General features: G+C 36.1%; 1 long non-coding RNA gene across 1 annotated transcript in view; it reads right to left on the bottom strand.

Annotated features, from left to right (window-relative positions):
* Positions 1 to 4,473: 4,473 nt before the first annotated feature.
* The window catches only part of LOC116588361, a 34,965-nt gene continuing 20,697 nt past the window's right edge, over positions 4,474 to 18,741 (bottom strand). The window contains exon 3 of the long non-coding RNA XR_004284909.1: positions 4,474 to 5,538. This is a non-coding gene — a long non-coding RNA (uncharacterized LOC116588361). The remainder of the gene's footprint in view (positions 5,539 to 18,741) is intronic.

The following is an 18,741-nucleotide window of genomic DNA, read 5'->3' as shown; positions in this document are numbered from 1 at the left end:
GCCTGGGTATTTCTGGCTCATGGTCTGTCATGCAGTTGCAGTCACAAGGAAACTAGACCAGGGACAACAGGGAGCTGAAGCACCTGCAGGTGGGTCAGGCGTCTGTCTCACTTCATATTTTCCCAGAGCCTCTCCCTGTGGTCTCTTTACATGGGTTGCTTTGGGCTTTGAAATGTTTAGACAGCCCCGAGGCAGTTGGACTATTTGTGTGGCAGCTAAAGGCTTTCAGAGAGAGTAGTCCAGCGAGCAAGATGGATGCTGAATCACCCTCACAACATGACTTCAGAAGTTGTGCAGCATCACTTCTTTTTTTTTTAAGATTTTATTTATTTATTTGACAGAGAGAGATCACAAGTAGGCAGAGAGGCAGGCAGAGAGAGAGGAAGGGAAGCAGGCCCCCTGATGAGCAGAGAGCCCGATGTGGGACTCAATCCCAGGACCCTGAGATCATGACCTGAGCCGAAGGCAGCTGCTTAACCCACTGAGCCACCCAGGCGCCCATGCAGCATCACTTCTGAGGCATTTTGTTGGCTACCAGCAAGTCAAAAGACTGCCCAGATTCAACGGGAGGGAACTTAACTTCACCTTTTGATTGGGGAGTGAAATCCTAGAAGAACATATGGGCTGGAAGCTACTGTTGCAGCTGTATTTCAAAAATACAATCTGCACAAGATGAAAGAAATGTCAAAGCATTAAGAGGCTGGCATTACTGATTCATTCATGTGTAAGACTTAGCATTAAAGCATTGGACTTCTGCTGAACTCTTTCTGACTTTGGACAGAAGCCATCTAACTTCCTGCAACATATGATTCAATCAGGGGGTAAAGATGATACTACATTGTTATTCTAACTAAACCATGGTGTTCTTGAAAGAAGTTATCAGGGCTAAAGGTATTAAAGAGGTCAAGATCATGATCACAAGTCACATATCCTCTATGTGTAAATGACCCTGGAAGAGCTCATTCTGGCAGGTTAAAATAAGAATTCCAAGTGACAAGAAAGCACCAGGCAATACTTAATTAGCAACAAATTTTTTTAGTGCTGCTTAAAATAATGGTGTGTCTTACAATTTATGGCATTTTTTGCTTTGAGGAAGGACAGTAGTGAAATGAAATCAGCATAAATTTCCTCTTCCTGGTATGGTCAGAAGGCTCAGAGAAGGACGCAGAGAAGGGAATTTTTAGACTTGGGGAGGTAGAAATAATGCCTAATGATGAAGCAAGAAATCAAGGAGTATGTTTGAAAAACACTTTACAATTAAACCCCATTCCATGTACCTAGGTTTTGCCCCATTGCTCCTAATGTAATTCCTCCTCTCATCAGTCTTGCCATTTCCCTTGTGAGTTCCCCAGGTTCCTGCCAGTCCTTCATGATTCCTGTAGGTCCTGCCAACCCCATGTTGAGATTCTTCATTGGTTGCAAACAGAGGTCAGAAGGGGTGGGCTGGTAGGGCAGAGTTTGGTTTATCTTTTTTACCTATTAGGGTTTCTTAAAAGGTTTCTATTGATGAATGGGGTTCAAAACTTAAAAACAAAACAAAAATGGAAGTTACCCTAATATACCATGTACTTTCATGCTCAATCTTAGAGCATACCATTAATGTCATCCTCCATTCAGTTAATGCCTGCTTAAGACCACCTCCCAGGTATTAAGTACTGTGCAAGGCATTGGCTATTTATGGTATATCTTGCTTCATAAAACTTCAAACTGAGTTGAAATGATCAAATGCTTTATTTTGGGGGCAAATATCTAGGAGTGGAATTTCTGGATCATCTGGTAATTGTGTCTTTAACTTTTGTTAAAGTAGCTGTATCGTTTTACATTCCCACTGACACTGATGAGAATTCTAAATGTTTCATATCCTCACCAATACTTGGTATAAGTCTTTTTTTTTTTTAAGTCTAGCCATTCTAAGGATCTATATTAATATATCATAGTGGCTTTCATTCATACTCTCTTGATAACAAATGATGTTGAACATCTTTACTTGTGCTTATTGGCCATGCTTGCATCTTCTATTCAGATCTTTTGTCATTTTAGTTAGAGTTTTTTTCTTATTATTATTGACCTGTAAGAGTTTTTTTTTTTAATAACTTCTGTTGATGAGTCCTTTATCAGATATATGTATGGGGGATTTTTTTCTCCCGTGGTTTACTTTTTCTTTCTTTTTTTTTTTAATGGTCTCTTTCAAAGAGCAAAGTTTTAAATTTTGATTGTCTTACTTACCAAAGCTTTCTTTTATGGTTCATGCTTTTGTGTCACATCTAAAAAATGGTTCCTTATACTAAGGGTGCAAAGACTTTGTCCTATTTTCTTCTAAAGCTTTTATAATTTTAGCTCTCGTGTATAGATATCTCTTTCTAGTTAATTTTTTAATATGATGTGAGATAACAGTTGGCTTTATTTTTAAATATTCCTTTGCTTTTCAGATGTCACTGTTTCCTCCTATTACTGATCCCCTATTTTTTATACCCTGTAACCCCTTCTGACTTGTTGTCTCTAGTATTCTGGGAAGCTTGACTGTCAAGCTTATTAGAAGACATTGTGAGCCAGACCTAAGAGAAAACTATTTTAAAATGGAAGGGGATTGAAGGCATTTGTTTTGGCAACACATCAGCCTGATTTTTTTTTAAATTAATTTTTTATTTTTTATAAACATATATTTTTATCCCCAGGGGTACAGGTCTGTGAATCACCAGGTTTACACACTTCACAGCACTCACCAAAGCACATACCCTCCCCAATGTCAAACCATAAGTGACTCTTAATCTCAGCCTGATTTTGCTGGCTTTAGGAGTCTCATGTATTTCAGATGGCCCCATAATAGGATCTTTGGAGAAGTGACATCCTAGTTCCTATACTATATTATTTTATTTGAATTCATTTTATGGTGTATAGTTTGTTAAACCCTAGGCCATCTATTTTACTATTAGTAATTCTACACACTATGCCTAGCATAATGTCTGTCTCATAAAAAGTATTTGGTAGTTAAATATGTACTGGTGATTGGCAGCAAATAGAAATGACAGTGTTTCAGAATTACTATTTTCTAGAGCAGTAGCCTTGCTTTTTTACTGCTATGTAGTTTTAATCATACACAATCCAACTTATGCATATTTGTTTATTTACATAGTATATACATACATCATTGCAATGCTATTTTTACTTACAACATTGAAATAATGAAATAAAATAAATTTAAATAAAATGTACTATTTTCATTTAGCACTGAAATCATATTATGCTCTTATACTTGGAGACAAGGTATGGGATTCCTAAGTTTTAAATTGGATTCTGAAATTAAACACTAAGCATATGAATGTTATAGTAATGAAATTTCACACATTGGATTGCTGAATAATCGATAGAGGGAACATGTTTACTAATAATTAGACTATTATATTTAGAACCCATGTCAATTAATAAAATTTTTAAGAAGACACAATTACCAACAGTAAAACTGTCCTTAAAAAGTGTAAATACCATATAATCAGTTTTAACTAACCTTTATCTGTTGCTTAAAAAGTAAGCATTTCTGAATTGCTTTAGTCTAAAACACCACAGAGTCATGAAGAGGATTGCTGTGCATTTCCTATGACAACATTTGGATACCCCCCCCATACATCTGTACAATTCTTGTATTTCTAATTATTCATATTCAGCATGTGCCTTCTAAATATGCCAGTGAAAAATAAAATGATTACTTTTCCTCAAATGTTCAGCAGGCACTCTAAATTAGCCAGCTGGTCTCTTGTCATGGCTGAAAACATATAGTCTTTTTATAAAAAGTGACAATAAATACGTCCATGACACCAGACACTTTATATGCAACTGGAAATTCCATTGGTGAAATGACTTATGATTGGAGAAGAGCAAATAGTGTGTAAAGAAAGACAATTGGTGTGAATAGTACTCCACAGGCCTTGCAGTGGCTCACAGAGAATAATTCATTTTAAGGACGTGAAATCACCTTGTTTTATGGCAAGGCAGTAATCTCAAGGTCCACATGTTAAGTTTTTTTTATTATTATTAAAGATTCAGAAGTCATTTAAAAACATGACCTGTTAGAACAATTCAGTGCACCAAGTCTATTTGCAAAAATCGTGTTGTAAATCATGATTCATTATATGATTGTGATCAGCATACACTTAGAAATCCATCCCTTTTGATGATATCATCCTTTCTATGTGGTTCCTTTTGTGCAATGGAATAGTCCCACCACCACTTTTATTCTCTTTTTTATTTTCTGTGCTCTATTTTGTTCCTTTGTTTTATTTTTGGCTCAATTTTAAACTATCCTATACTTTTTTTTTTTATCTTGGCCTATCTTTTGTGATTTAACTCCTATCACTGTAGTCTATGATATATGATAGGTGCAAAATACCATAATGAAACCATCTTTATTTTGCCTGAAACTCTGGCCTTAGAGTCTCTCACAGACCATGAAATAAAAAGCAAATGAATTCCTGAATGATGGAGTTAGAGGGTACTTTAGAGATCTTCTATCTTAGTCTCCTTGTTTAAAGATGAGAAATTGATACCTAGAGAGGCCAAGTGACCTGCTCAGATAACAAAGCGACAAACTTGCCAGAGTGATAGACTTGCCTTATCCCCAGTCTGGTGCTTCCTCCCTCTGTTAAAGCTTCCTTTGTGATTAAATCAACTGAACCATACAAACAGCAGTCAGCATTTTGGTGGTTCAACTATTTGTGTCTTTTTCCTTGATCATTCATTCATTCATTCATTGAGTACCTTGTATGCACAAGGCCTGTTAAGAACACAGACATAAACAAAGAAAACAGAACCCTGCCTTCAGAGGATTAGTATTCTAGTGGAGTGAGACAGATGATATACACCATAAATGTGTGAAACCTATAACATGCAAAATAATGATAAGTGTTAGGAAGAAAAATTAGACAGGAAAAAGAACTTGGAAATAAATTTATAGTTTTGTGTTGAGGGGTAAAAGATAGTAAAACCTTAAGCAGTGTAAAAAAGATGAGTACTGGGTATTATATGCAACTGAAAAGTTATTGAACACTATATCTGAAACTAATGACATACTATATATTGGCTAGTTGAGTAAGTTAAAAAAGAAAAGATGAGACCTAAGGCAGTAGAGAGCCATGCAATCCACTTCCTGCATGGCTGTGGAAAATCTTGACTTTGTCCATAGGGAAGAAAGCCAAGATTTTCTATATAGCTCTCCTTCATCTCCTATAAGGCATCAACTCAACCAGATAAATATCCTAAAGTCAGAGTTTTCTTTTACCCAGAATATTTGCAGCCATCAGAAGGGTTTCTTTTATATTGCACACCTAGATGTAAGAGACTTGAGCAACTATAGCTCTGACCAGGAAGAATGTAAATGGTCTAGGCTGGTACTTGAGAGCTGGGCTGGAAAAGCTGGATTTGTGTCTGTTGGGTTAGGGCCTGTTTTCCTACTTATTCTCTGCCCGTCAGTTAGGCTTAATCCATGGAACTCAGAAGAAGCCCAGTTTGAGATCTGTAACACTTGGAAACACTTTATCCTGAGACCTGGAAAGAAAGAGGAGGAAAGTCATTTGTTTGCTTGAAAAAAAAAGCAGTTTTCTGACTATGACCAGACCCTTGAACATCTTTTGAAATAAGCTCAGGTAAGCTCAGGAAGTTTAACCACTAACTAACTTTTACTCTAGATAGAAGAGAGCTAGTTTTGTGCTTGTTAATTTTCTCATGTTTTGAAAGATGCTGAAAGAAAAAAAGATTCTTTGATTTAAAAAATTTCAAAAATTTCTCTGTATCTATCATAGAAAGAATAAATATGAGATTTTATAACCAAAAATACTATGTATGGATGCATAAACTGCATCTTCAGATACAGTTAAAAAATCCTTTTAGATGCTTTTAGACTTTCTATGTTCAACTTAGTTATAAAATTTTTGTTATTTCAGAGGAAAAGTTACCTTTATTAAATTCCCAATGCCATATCCATTCGTTCATTCATTCATTCATTCACTCATTTGGTATATGTTGTATGCCAGACATTGTACTAGGGGCAGTCTATAAGATCAGTAATGGAACTACCTTTTCTATAGTTTATGTATCCCCTTATTTCTTAAGGATCAAAATCAGCTGTAATTAGATCTTTGTTGGACAAATGCCTTTCCACATTTTTTTGTGTATTGAAACATTATAAAATATAATGAAATATGAACAGTGTACGGTACTATCAAGTTCTGGGGGGATGGTCAAGCTTAAATTAACTTATATGTTAACTTAAAATGTAAAGAATTGCTATATAATATAAGTGAACCTTATTTAAGACATAGGCTACTAAATAAGTCAGTTAGGAGGACAGCGATATTATCAAGTAGTAAAATAAATTTCGAAAATTTGAATTTTCTAAATAGGTTCTTCCTCATAGTATTACAGTACCAGAAGAGATGTCTAACCTGTTTTCAGCCAGGGCATGGATATTTAGGATCTTAAAAAAAAAAAAAAAGTTAATAGCAAGAGGACTTCTACTTATGGAAAGATGGAGTATATATACTTTTCCATTTTCCTTCTGCTAAATAAATGAGAACTCCAGACATAAAACAAATGTAAGAAGACTCTGAAAGGGGGAGAAGAATGCAGGGTTATCTATGGATTTTGAGACCCAAGGAACAACACAACAATGAGTTTGGTGAATTTTTACCCCTCGTATGCCCAGATTTATTGTTGAAGAAGCCAGCAATCTAGAAACATCAACAGGTACAGATAAAAATAGCCCCTCCCCCCAAAAAATTCTGCTCTCTCTTGCCAAAAGGCAAAGAGAAGGACAACAGTCTTTAAAACGATTGTCTGTTCTACTCTTGGATGTATCAGACAACAGCAGCTTTCTCTACTTCCTATTTCACCTAAAGCTCAAGGAGAAGGGGAGCCAAATAACACTTGTGGGAGTCACAGCCCAGGTACAAGGACCCACTAAAAGACTGAGATTTAATCATAAGATTATAAAAGACTTCATCTTCCCCGTACCTTAACACCATACCAACAGGGCTCGAGGATAACAGTGGCTTACTGCAAGATGCAAAATATGTGGAGATATAACTGACAAAAATGAAAGGAGAAACCAACAAATCTATGGTTATAGTTGAAAAATTTACCACCACTCTCTCAGTAAGTGCTAGAACAACTAGAGAGAAAATTAGCAAGTATATAAAAGAACTCAACAACACCATCAGCCAATGGAATCTAATTGATATTTGTAGGACATTCCACGCAACAAAAGCAGAATAACCATTCTTTTCAAGTGTCCACAGAACCTACATCAAGATAGATCATACCATGGACCATAAAAGGAACCTCAACAAACTTTAAAGAATTAAAATTATATGGTATTTTCTCTGACCACAATGGAGTAAAACTAGAAATAAATAACATACAGAAAATGGGAAAATCTCCCTGAACACTTGGAAATTAAACACTTCTAAATCTATGAGTCAAAGAGTGAAATTAAAAAAAAAATACATTGAACTAATTAAAAATGAAGGCACGATATATCAAAAATTGTGGAAAGCTGCTAAAGCAGTGCTGAGAGGCAAACTTATTGTACTAAATGCACATATTACAAGGGAAGAAAGGTTTTAAATCTGTATTTTAGAATGTCTCCTCAAAAATTTAGGAGGAGGAAAAGCAAAATAAACTCAAAGCAAACAGAAGAAAGGAAATAATGAAGCAAAAAGCCAATGAAATTGAAAGCAGAAAACTGAATTAGGAAATACACAAAATAGCTATTATTTGCAAACATAAATTGATAAAAATTAACAAGAAAAAAAGATGCAAATGATTGGTACCAAGAATGAAAATGTGGATGTCAATGAAGACCCTGTATATTAGTTTGCTAGGGATTCTTTAATGAAGTGCTGTAGACTGAGCAGCTTGAGCAACAGAGATTTGTCTCAGAGTGCTGGTGGCTGTTAAGTCCCAAACCAAGGTGTTTCCCTTTTTGGTTCCTTCTGAAGGCTTTGAATGAAAGATCTGTTCTAGGCTTTTCTCGTTTGTAGGTGGCTGTCTTCCCTCTATGCATATATCTGTGTCCAAAACTCCTTTTTATAAGGATACCAGTCACATTGGATTAAGGTTAACCTAAGGACTTAACTTTATTACCTCTTTAAAGACCTTGTCTCCGAATAAAGTCACATTCTGAGGTGCTGAGGGTTAGGACTTCAACATATGAATTCTGTGGGGGCATTGCAACCCATAATACCTTGCAAGCAACAAAAGGACAACAAGGAAATGCTTCAAAAGACTCTATACATATGAAATTGACAATTTAGACAAAATAGGCCACTCTGAAAAACAGTCTACCGTAGCTCACCCAATATTAAATCCATAGGCAAAAAAATGAACCTAGCTGAATGTCTAAAGCTGTTAAGAAAATTAAATCTATTATTAAAAAAAAAAAAAAACCTACAAGAAAGAAAGATAGAAAAAGAAGGAAGGAAGGAAGGAAGGAAGGAAGGAAGGAAGGAAGTTAGTTTGCCTGCCCAGGTCCAGTGGTTAAGTGGGGAATTATACCAGACATTAATTTCTCATAATCTCTTCCAGAAAACATAAGAGGAGGAACATTATTCAATTCATTTTGTGAACTTGCATTATCTTGTTACCAAAACTAGACCAAAATAATTCAAAAAAGAAAATTGCAGACCAATATTTGTCATTAATATAGATATAAAAAACATATAAAATATTAACAAATAGAAATCAGCAATATAAAAAATAACTATACTCCATGGACAATTAGGACTTATTCCAGAGGTATAATCCACATTAGCAGATTAAAGAAGAAAAATTACCTGGGAAGAAAAACAAGAATTAATGCAGAAAAACGATTTCAAAAAATTTGACACCTATTCTTGATAACAAAAAAAAAAAAAAAAAAAAAACCTCTCAGGAAAATAAGAATAGAAGAAAATTTCCACAATTTTCCCAACTCCATTAAAAGTACCTACAAAAAAAAATACATTGCTAAAATTTTGCTTAATAGTGAAAAATTGAACATTTTTCTCCTAAGGGTAGGAATAAAGCAAGGATGCGAATTCACAGACACACAGATCAATGGATAAGAACTGAGAATCCAGAAATAGGACTCACACAAATATGGCCCACTGACTTTGACAAGATGAAAAAGCAATTCAACACAGGAATGATAGCGCTTTCAAGAAATGGTACTAGGCAAGCAGACATCCATAGGCAACAAAAATGAACCTAGTTTGAAGACCCACCTTATTAAAAAGTTAACTCAAAATGGATTTCAAACTTACATATAAACTGTAACTAAATTTTTAAGGGAAAAAAATGGGAATTAATCTTTGGCAACAAAATCTAGGCAAAAAATTCTTAGATTTGACACCAAAAGTACAATCTATGAAAGAAAATACAGGAGAGTGATATAAGCAAGAAGACTGTGTAGGAACTTATAGTACATGTCTCCTCCAAGAAATACCAATCTGAATAATATCCATACACAAAAATGCCTTCAAAACAGGTGGGAATTATAGTACCTGAGAGGAGCAAAGAAATAAAAGACGATGCAATACCCCATTACCTCTCTGAGTTCAGGCAGCTCAGCATGGAGAAAAACACCCTTCCTTGGGGGAAAGAGAGTAAAGTGAGAATCTGACTTCATTATAGACCCTACTACAGGCCCACACAAGTGCCAGACCAACTTCCATGAACACAAGACCCTGGCCCTCACCAGGCCAGTATCCATGGACCTATCCTCTAGATCAGTTCCAGGCTGCCCAAGATCCTACAGTTCCAGGCTCTAGGAAGGATCCTATAGACTTTTCTGGTCTAATACTGAGCTGGCTTCAGGTGGTATCAGCCTCCAGGTTGGCTCCCACAGACTCAGGCAGCCCTCCCAAAGCCTGAGGCTCCAGGCTTACTCTTGTGAACTGAAGCTCCAAGCCTGCCCCAGGATTGAGTCAGCCCCCATGGACCCAGGATCCAGGCCCAAGCACATGGACCCAGGTCCCAGGCCTACCACCACATATGCAAGTGCCAGGCCCACCCCTGTGAAATTGGGCTGCAGACCTACCCCCTTGGATCCAGGCACCAGACCTTCCCACCTGAGTGTTTATAGGTTGTTCAATTTGTTGATTATAATTGTTCATATTCATCTCTTATGATCTTTGGTATTTCTATGGCATCAGTTATAATGTTTCCTCTTTCATTTCTGATTTTATTTATTTAAGTTCCCTCTCTTTTTTTCTTGATAGGTCTAGCTAAATTTTTGTTTTGTGTACCTTTTCAAAAACCAACTCTTAGTATTTTTAGTCTTTTTAAACTCTATTTATTTCCACTTTGGTAATTTCTATTTTTTCTTTCTACTAACATTGGACTTAGTTTGTTCTTTTTCTAGTTCCCTGAGGAACAGAGAGAAGTTCTGTACTTTTTACTGGTGAATTCTACCAAACATTTAAAGAATTAACACCAGTGCTTCTCAAATTCTGCAAAAAATTTCAGGAAAATCGAACACCCCCAAACTCGTTTTATAAAGCCAGCGTTACCTTCATATCAAAACCAAAAGAGAATAACACAAGAAAATAATAATAACAAAAGAAAATAAAACAAAATACAGGCCAATATCTCTGATTAATATAAATGCAAAAATTCTCAAACAAAATATTAGCAAACCAAATCCAATAGCACGTTAGAAGGATCATACATTATAATCAAATGGGATTTTTCTCTGGAATGCAAGGATAATTCAACATGTACAGATCAATAAATGTCATACACTACAGTAAGAGAATGAAAGATTAAAATTATATGATCATTTCAATAGATGGCAAAAAAGCATTTGACAAAATTCAGCATCCTTTTGATTACAAAAATTCTAAACAAACTGGGTATAGAAGGGATGTTCATTAACATAATAAAGGCCACATATGACAAGCCCACAGCTAACATCATACTGAAGAGTGAAAGCTTTCCCTATGAGGTCAGGAATTAGATGAGGGTGCCCACTCTCACTATTCCTATTCAGCATAGTGCTAAAAGTCCTAAGCAAAGCAATTAAGCAAGAAAAAGAAATAACATGCCTCCAAATTAAGAAGGAAGAAGTTTTCAGATGATAATCTTATATATAAAGAATCCTAAGGATACCATCAGAAGTCTGTTAGAACCAATAAATTCAGAAATGTTGCAGGATACAAAATCAACATACAAAAATCAGTTGCATTTTCATATATTAACAGCAAACTCTCTGAAAGAGAAATAAACAAAATAATCCCATTTATAATAGCCTCAAAACAATGAAATACTTAGGAATAAATTTTACCAAGGAGGTGAAATACCTATATGCTGAAAATTAGAAGGTATTGATGACAGAAATTAAAGATGATACAACTATATGGAAATGTATCCCATTTTCATGGATTAGGAGAATTACTATTATTAAAATGTTTATACTTCCCAAAGTGATCTGTGGCATCAATGCAATCACCATCAAAATCCAAATGGTACTTTTTAAAAAAAATTAATTTTTTTCAGTGTTCCAAAATTCATTGTTCATGCACCACGCCCAGTGCTCCATGCAATACATGCCCTCTGTAATACCTACCACCAGGCTTACCCCCCCAACCCCCCTCCAAAACCTGTTTGTTTCTCAGAGTCCACAGTGTCTCATGGTTTGTCCCCCCCTCTAATTTCCCCCAACTCACTTCTCTTTTCCATATCCCAATGTCTTCCATGTTATTCTTTATGCTCCACAAGTAAGTGAAACCATATGATAATTGACTCTCTCTGATTGACTTATTTCACTCAGCATAATCTCCTCCAGTCCTGTCCATGTTGATACAAAAGTTGGGTATTCATCCTTTCTGATGGAGGCATAATACTTCATTGCATATACAGACCTTATCTTCTTTATCCATTTCCATTGAAGGGTATCTTTGTTCTTTCCACAGTTTGGTGACTGGCCATTGCTGCTATGAACATTGGGGTACAGGTGGCCCTTCCTTTCACTACATCTGTATCTTCGGGGTAAATACCCTGTAATGCAATTGCAGGGTCGTAGGGTAGCTTTTTTTTTTTTTTTTTTTTTTTTTTTAATTTCTTAAGGAATCTCCACACTGTTTTCCAAAGTGGCTGCACCAACTTGCATTCCTACCAACAGTGTAAGAGGGTTCCCTTTTCTCCACATCCTCTCCACCACTTGTTGTTTTCTGTCTTGTTAATTTTCTAACATGGATTGGAAGAATAAACATTGTTAAAATGTCTATAGTGCCTAGAACCATCTATACTTTCAAAGCCATCCTGATCAAAATTCCACCAGCATTTTTCAAAGAGGTGAAACAAACAATCCTGAAATTTGTATGGAACCAGAAGAGATCCTGAACTGCTAAAGAAATGTTGAAAAAGAAAAACAAAATTGGGGGCATCACATTGCCTGATTTCAAGCTTTATTACAAAGCTGTAATCACCAAGACAGCACAGTACTGGTACAAAAACAGACACACAGACCAGTGGAAGAGAGTAGAGAGCCCAGATATGGACCCTCAACTCTATGGTCAAATAATCTTTGACAAAGCAGGAAAAAATATACAGTAGAAAAAAGACAGTCTCTTCAATAAATGGTGCTGGGGAAATTGGACAGCTATGTGTAGAAGAATGAAACTCGACCATTCTTTTACACCATACACAAAGATAAACTCAAAATGGATAAAAGGGCTCAACGTGAGGCAGGAATCTATAAAATCCTAGAGGAGAGAATAGGCAGTAACCTCTTTGACATTGGCCAGCAACTTCTTTCAAGATATATCTCCAGAGGCAAGGGAAACAAAAGCAAAAATGAACTATTGGGACCTCAGGATCAAAAGCTTCTGCACAGCAAAGGAAACAGTCAACAAAACAAAGAGGCAACCCATGGAATGGGAGAAGATATTCGCAAATGAAACTACAGACAAAGGGCTGATATCCAAGATCTATAAAGAACTCCTCAAACTTAACACACACAAAACAGATAATGACATAAAAAAATGGGCAGAAATTTGCGACTATGTGGATGGAACTAGAGGGTATTATGCTTAGCAAAATAAGTCAATCAGAGAAATACAACTATCATATGATCTCCCTGATATGAGGAACTTGAGAGGCAATGTGGGGGGTTTGGTGGGTAGGAAAAGAATAAATGAAACAAGATGGGATTGGGAGGGAGACAAACCATAAGAGACTCTTTTTAATGTCACAAAACAAACTGAGGGTAGCTGCGGGGAGGCGGGTAGGGAGAGGGTGGTGGGGTTATGGACATTGGGGAAGGTATGTGCTATGGTGAGTGCTGTGAAGTGTGTAAACCTGGCGATTCACAGACTTGTACCCCTGGGGCTAATAATACATTATATGTTTATTAAAAAAAATAAAAAATAAAAAATAAATAACACTTCAACAAAGAAAAAAAAAATGGGCAGAAGACACGAACAGACACTTCTCCAAAGAAGACATACAAATGGCTAACACACACATGAAAAAATGTTCATCGTCATTAGCCATCAGGGAGATTCAAATCAAAACCACATTGAGATACCACTCTACACGAGTTATAATGGCCAAAATTAACAAGCCAATGGCACTTTTTAAATATATAGAACAAACAGTCCTAAAATGCATACAGAACCACAAAAGACCCCAAATAGCCAAAACAACACTGGGAAATAAGACCTAAGCTGGAGGCATCATATTTAGACTGATATCAACCCTTATTATAATGCTGTAGTAACAAAAACAATGATATTGGCAGAAAATCAGACACATAGATCCATGGAACAGAACTGAGAACCCAAATGCATACGGAACCACAAAAGACCCCAAATAGCCAAAACAACACTGAGAAAGAAGACCTAAGCTGGAAGCATCATATTTAGACTGATATCAACCCTTATTATAATGCTATAGTAACAAAAACAATATGATACAGGCAGAAAATCAGACACATAGATCCATGAGAATTGAAAGCCTGGAAATAAACCCACACATAAGCAATCAACTAATATTTGACAAAGGACACAAGAATATTCAGTGGGGCAAAGGACAGTCTGTTTAATAAATGGTCCTGGGAGAAGAACTAAGTAATCACATGCAAAAGAATGAAATTGGACCCCTATTATGCCTCACACATAAATTAAGTAAAAATAGATTTAAATGTAAGACTCTAAACCATAAATCTCCTAGGAGAATACATGAGGTAAAAGCTCCTTGACATTGAAATTGGCAGCAATTTTCTAGTTTTATCACCAAAAACACAAGCAACAAAAGCAGAAATTAATAACTGAGACCACAACAAACTAAAACGTTTCTGCACAGCAAAGGAACAATCAACAAAACTAAAAGGCAATGGACAGAACGGGAGAAAATATTTATAAACCATATATCTGATAAAAAGTTAATATCATACATTTATAAGGAATTTATGTAATTCAATAACAAAAACAAATAATTTGATTAAAAAGATGTGCAGAGGACCTGAATAGACATTTTGCCAAGGAAGACATACAAATGGCCAACAGGTACATGAAAAGTTGTGCAGCTAATCATCAGGGAAATGCAAATCAAAACCACAATGAGATATCAGATCAGACCTGTTAGGATGGAAATAGCAAAAGACAAGAGATAACAAGTGTTATGGGGAAGAGAACATTTGTGAACTTTTGGTAGGAATGTACATTGATGTGGCTGGCCACTAGGGTCAACAGGATGGACACTCTTCAAAAAATTAAAAATAGAACTGACATATGATTCAGCAATTCAACTTTTTGGTATATATCCAAAGGAAATGAAATCAGTATCTCAATGAAATAGCTGCACCCCATGTTCATTTCAGCATTATTCATGATAGTCAAGACATGAAAACAAACTAAGTTTCCAATGATACACACACACACACACACACACTCACATACATACACACTGGCATATTATTCAGCTATAAGAAAGAAATTCTGCTTTTTCACAATAACGTGGTTGGAGGACTGAGTGAAATAAGTCAATAGAGAAAGACAAATACTGTATGATATTACTTAAATATGAAATCCAAAAAGGCCATACTCATAGAAATATAGAGTATAGTGGTGGTTATCTGGTCTCTGCAGTAGGAAAAATGAAGAAATGTTGATCAAAGTGTACAAACGTAGAGTTATAAAATGACTAATTTTGGGGCATATAATGTACAGTATGGTGACTATAGTTAATGATACTGTATTATATGTTTGAAACTTGCCAAGTGAGTAGACCTTAAATATTTTCACCTTAGGAAAAGCAATGGTAATTATGTGAGGTTTTGGAAGTGTTAAACCACTTAATTTTGGTACTCACTCACAATATAAATGTGTTTCAAATCATCCTGTTGTATACCTTAAACTTAACACAATAGTATATGTCAATTATATTTCATAAAGCTAAGAGGAAGGAAGATACTGAATCTTAAAAAAAAAAAAATGCGTATTGCCAGGAAAAAATTGTTTATAGCACTCCCTCATTTCCTTGGGTGGAAAAATGGATAAAGTTTAGCAACTTTAGCTTAAACATGTTCAAGAAACCTGATATTGTGTCTGTGTCATCAGCTCCAGAGAACAGAAAGATGAAACTCTCACATAGAAAATTCTGACAGCAGAACAAATACTTAAAAGGGAAAAGTTGGTAAATTAGACATCATCAGCATTAACAACTTTGTTCTGTGGGAGACCCTGGTAATGAGATGAAAAAATAAGCTATGGAGTGCGAGAAAATATTTACAAAACATATGTCCAACAAAGGATTACTACATTGAATATATAAAGAATTCTTTTTTTTTTTTTTTTTTTTTGAGAGGGAGAGAGAGAGAAGAGAGAACATGGGTAGGAAACATGGCAGTGGGAAAGGAGAGAGAGAATCTTAAGTAGACTCTGCACTGAGCACAGACCCAACATAGGGCTTGATCTCATGACCCTTAGACCATGTCCTGAGTCAAAATCAATAGTCAGATGCTCAACCAACTGAGCCACACAGGATGCTCCTATAAAGAATTCTGAAAGGGGGGGGGGGGGGAACCACCTGCATTACAAACAAAGGACTTAACTAGAAAATGGACGAAGACATTTCCTCAAGACATGAGACATTTCCCTCAAAGAGGATACCCAGATGTCAGATATGCACATGAATCATTAAGGAAATTAAAATCACACTGAGCTATCTATAAACATTTAACAGAATGGCTAAAAGAAACAAAAAAGTGGTGGAAACCCCAAATGCTGGCAAAAATGCAGAGAAGCAGGAACACTCAAAAACTGTTGGAGAGAATGTATAATATTGCAGTCACTCTAGAAACATTTTTGCAAGTGACTTTTAAAAGCTAAACATACAACTATGGTTCTACCCAGTAATTGCCCTCCTGAGCATTTATTCCAGAGAGAATAACCTGTACATGAGTGATTAAAACACCTTCATTCATAATAACCAAAAGCCGCAAGCCACCAAGATGTCCATCACCAGGTGAATGGTTAAACAAACTATAGTATATCCATATCATGACATATTTCCTAAAAATAACAAGGAGCATGCTATTGGTAAAAACAATAATGTGGGTTAATCTCGAGAGACTCATGTTGAATGAAAAAAGTCAATCCTAGAAGATTATATACTACATGATCTATATGTACCATTATTGAAATGACATAACTACAGAAATGCAGAGAGCAAGTTAAGGTGGGTTGGGAGTGGGAGGGAGGCAGGTACAGCTACAAAAGGTGTGTGGCAACCTGATGATCCTTGTGGTAGAGAAATGTTCTGTATCTTGCCTATATCAACGTATATCGGTGTCAATGTCTAGGCTGTGATAGTGTACTACATGTGGTTTTACAAATTGTTACCATTAAGGAAAAATTGGGTAAAAGATAGCCAGGGTTTCTTTGTATTATTTCTCACAACTGCATCTGAATCTACTATTATCTAAAAATGAAATTTTAACTTAAAAACATTTTACTAACTCATGCTCAGAATGCAGTCACCTCTACTTGCATGAACCATTTAGATTTTCAATGTAGTAAGGGGAAATTCTGTGGAAGACTGAATGGGTTTTAAATTCTGTAATTGCCTTCCTTAAGAAGAAATTGGTAAATTCACCAAAGAGACACACTAATGACTGCAGGGATTTATTCATATCATTGATTGGCTTATTAGTAAGCCACAGAAATAACAGAAAATCAAAATGAACAGGGTCTCAATTTGTTTTCTTTTTATTTCAGAGTTGTAGTGTTCCTTAATCAAATCAAATAGAAATTACAATTTATCCTGTGGTTGTGGCTATTACAGGGAATGATCTATTTCTCCATGTGAGGATTGTCAGTTAAAATACATGTCTTTTTATAAAACTCAAGTTGAATGTATTTAACTAAATTTGTCATTCCTTTACTCATTTCTCCACTAGAGATAGAGTTATTGAGTACCTACCATGTGCCAGGCACAGCTCTAGATAAGAAATTACAGAAGGCAAGCAAACAGAGGCCATGCTTTTCTGGCAGACCACATGCCCTTTAATAAGGACTATGCAGTAATTCTCTGTTTGAGTACAGTCCAAGAAAAAGTTGTTTTCCTGAATTATGCTTGCTGGCTGGCTGGCTGGTTCGTTGGTTGGTTGGTTGATTGGTTTGGTTTGGTTTGGTTTGGTTTGATTAGAAGAAAGCAAACCAAAAAAAGGACATTTGCAGTGCTATGAGGACTGTATAGCAGTGATAGCTTTTTTGAATCTCAACGCACGCATCTAGAAGCATCTTCTTCTGTCCCCTTCTAGTGGATTCTCTACTGCCATGTCTCCCTTTACGCTGTTTCAGGATATATACTGCCTCCAGCCCATCCAGAAGAAGGGAATGTGTGGGGAGAGTTCTTCACTTTTGTGGCCTTTGTCTGCTCACAGACATGTCTCCCTTGTTATTCTGCAAGTTCCTGTACACACATCAGTCTGGGAATGGAAGCAAAGCAATGATGGAAGAACTTTTACACTACAGTGTCTCCTTGTTTCTTAAGAGAATAACTCACGACCCTCTCCTCTTTCTTCATAGTTCTAAATCTAAATTATATTTAAATTTTAGGTTCATTTTTGTTCTGCTGGTAACTATGGTGGAAGATTGCTCAAGACTTGGGATGCCTGGGTGGCTCAGTGGGTTAAAGCCTCTACCTTTGGCTCTGGTCATGATCCCAGGGTCCTGGGAACGAATCCCGCATTGGGCTCTCTGCTTACCAGGGAGCCTGTTTCCCTTCCTCTCTCTCTCTCTGTCTGCCTACTTGTGATCTCTGTCAAATAAATAAATAAAAATCTAAAAAAAAAAAAAAAAGATACCACAGACTTCATTTCTAGTTATGATATCCTAGGGGAAATCTGAGTTCAGTAGAACCACTGTGGGAGCCTAAACACAACAGAAAAAGAGTGGAGAAAAAAAGCCAAATGGGGCCCCATTGCATTAACTATGATTTTATACACTTGCATTATAGATGGGAATGTTAGGCTAACCGTCTCTTTTTAGGAACATTTTACTTTCAATTTTTACTAAACATAAATCCCAAGGATGCAGTATTCATTAAGACTGCTTAAGTGATTTTTGAGACTAGAATTGGATAAGATGTCTGATTATGAATAAGAATTTGCTGCAGAGTGTTGTAAAAAGGGTAATGAGTTGCAGGTGGGTCACTGAAATCCACTGACAGGGCTCAGTAAAGAACGGTTGATAGATACATCTGTGTGTG

This window comes from Mustela erminea, chromosome 4 (assembly GCF_009829155.1).
Source record: "Mustela erminea isolate mMusErm1 chromosome 4, mMusErm1.Pri, whole genome shotgun sequence".
Lineage (NCBI taxonomy): Eukaryota > Metazoa > Chordata > Mammalia > Carnivora > Mustelidae > Mustela > Mustela erminea.
The sequence above is the reverse complement of the archived record's forward strand: the minus strand, read 5'-3'. Positions and strand labels throughout refer to the sequence as shown.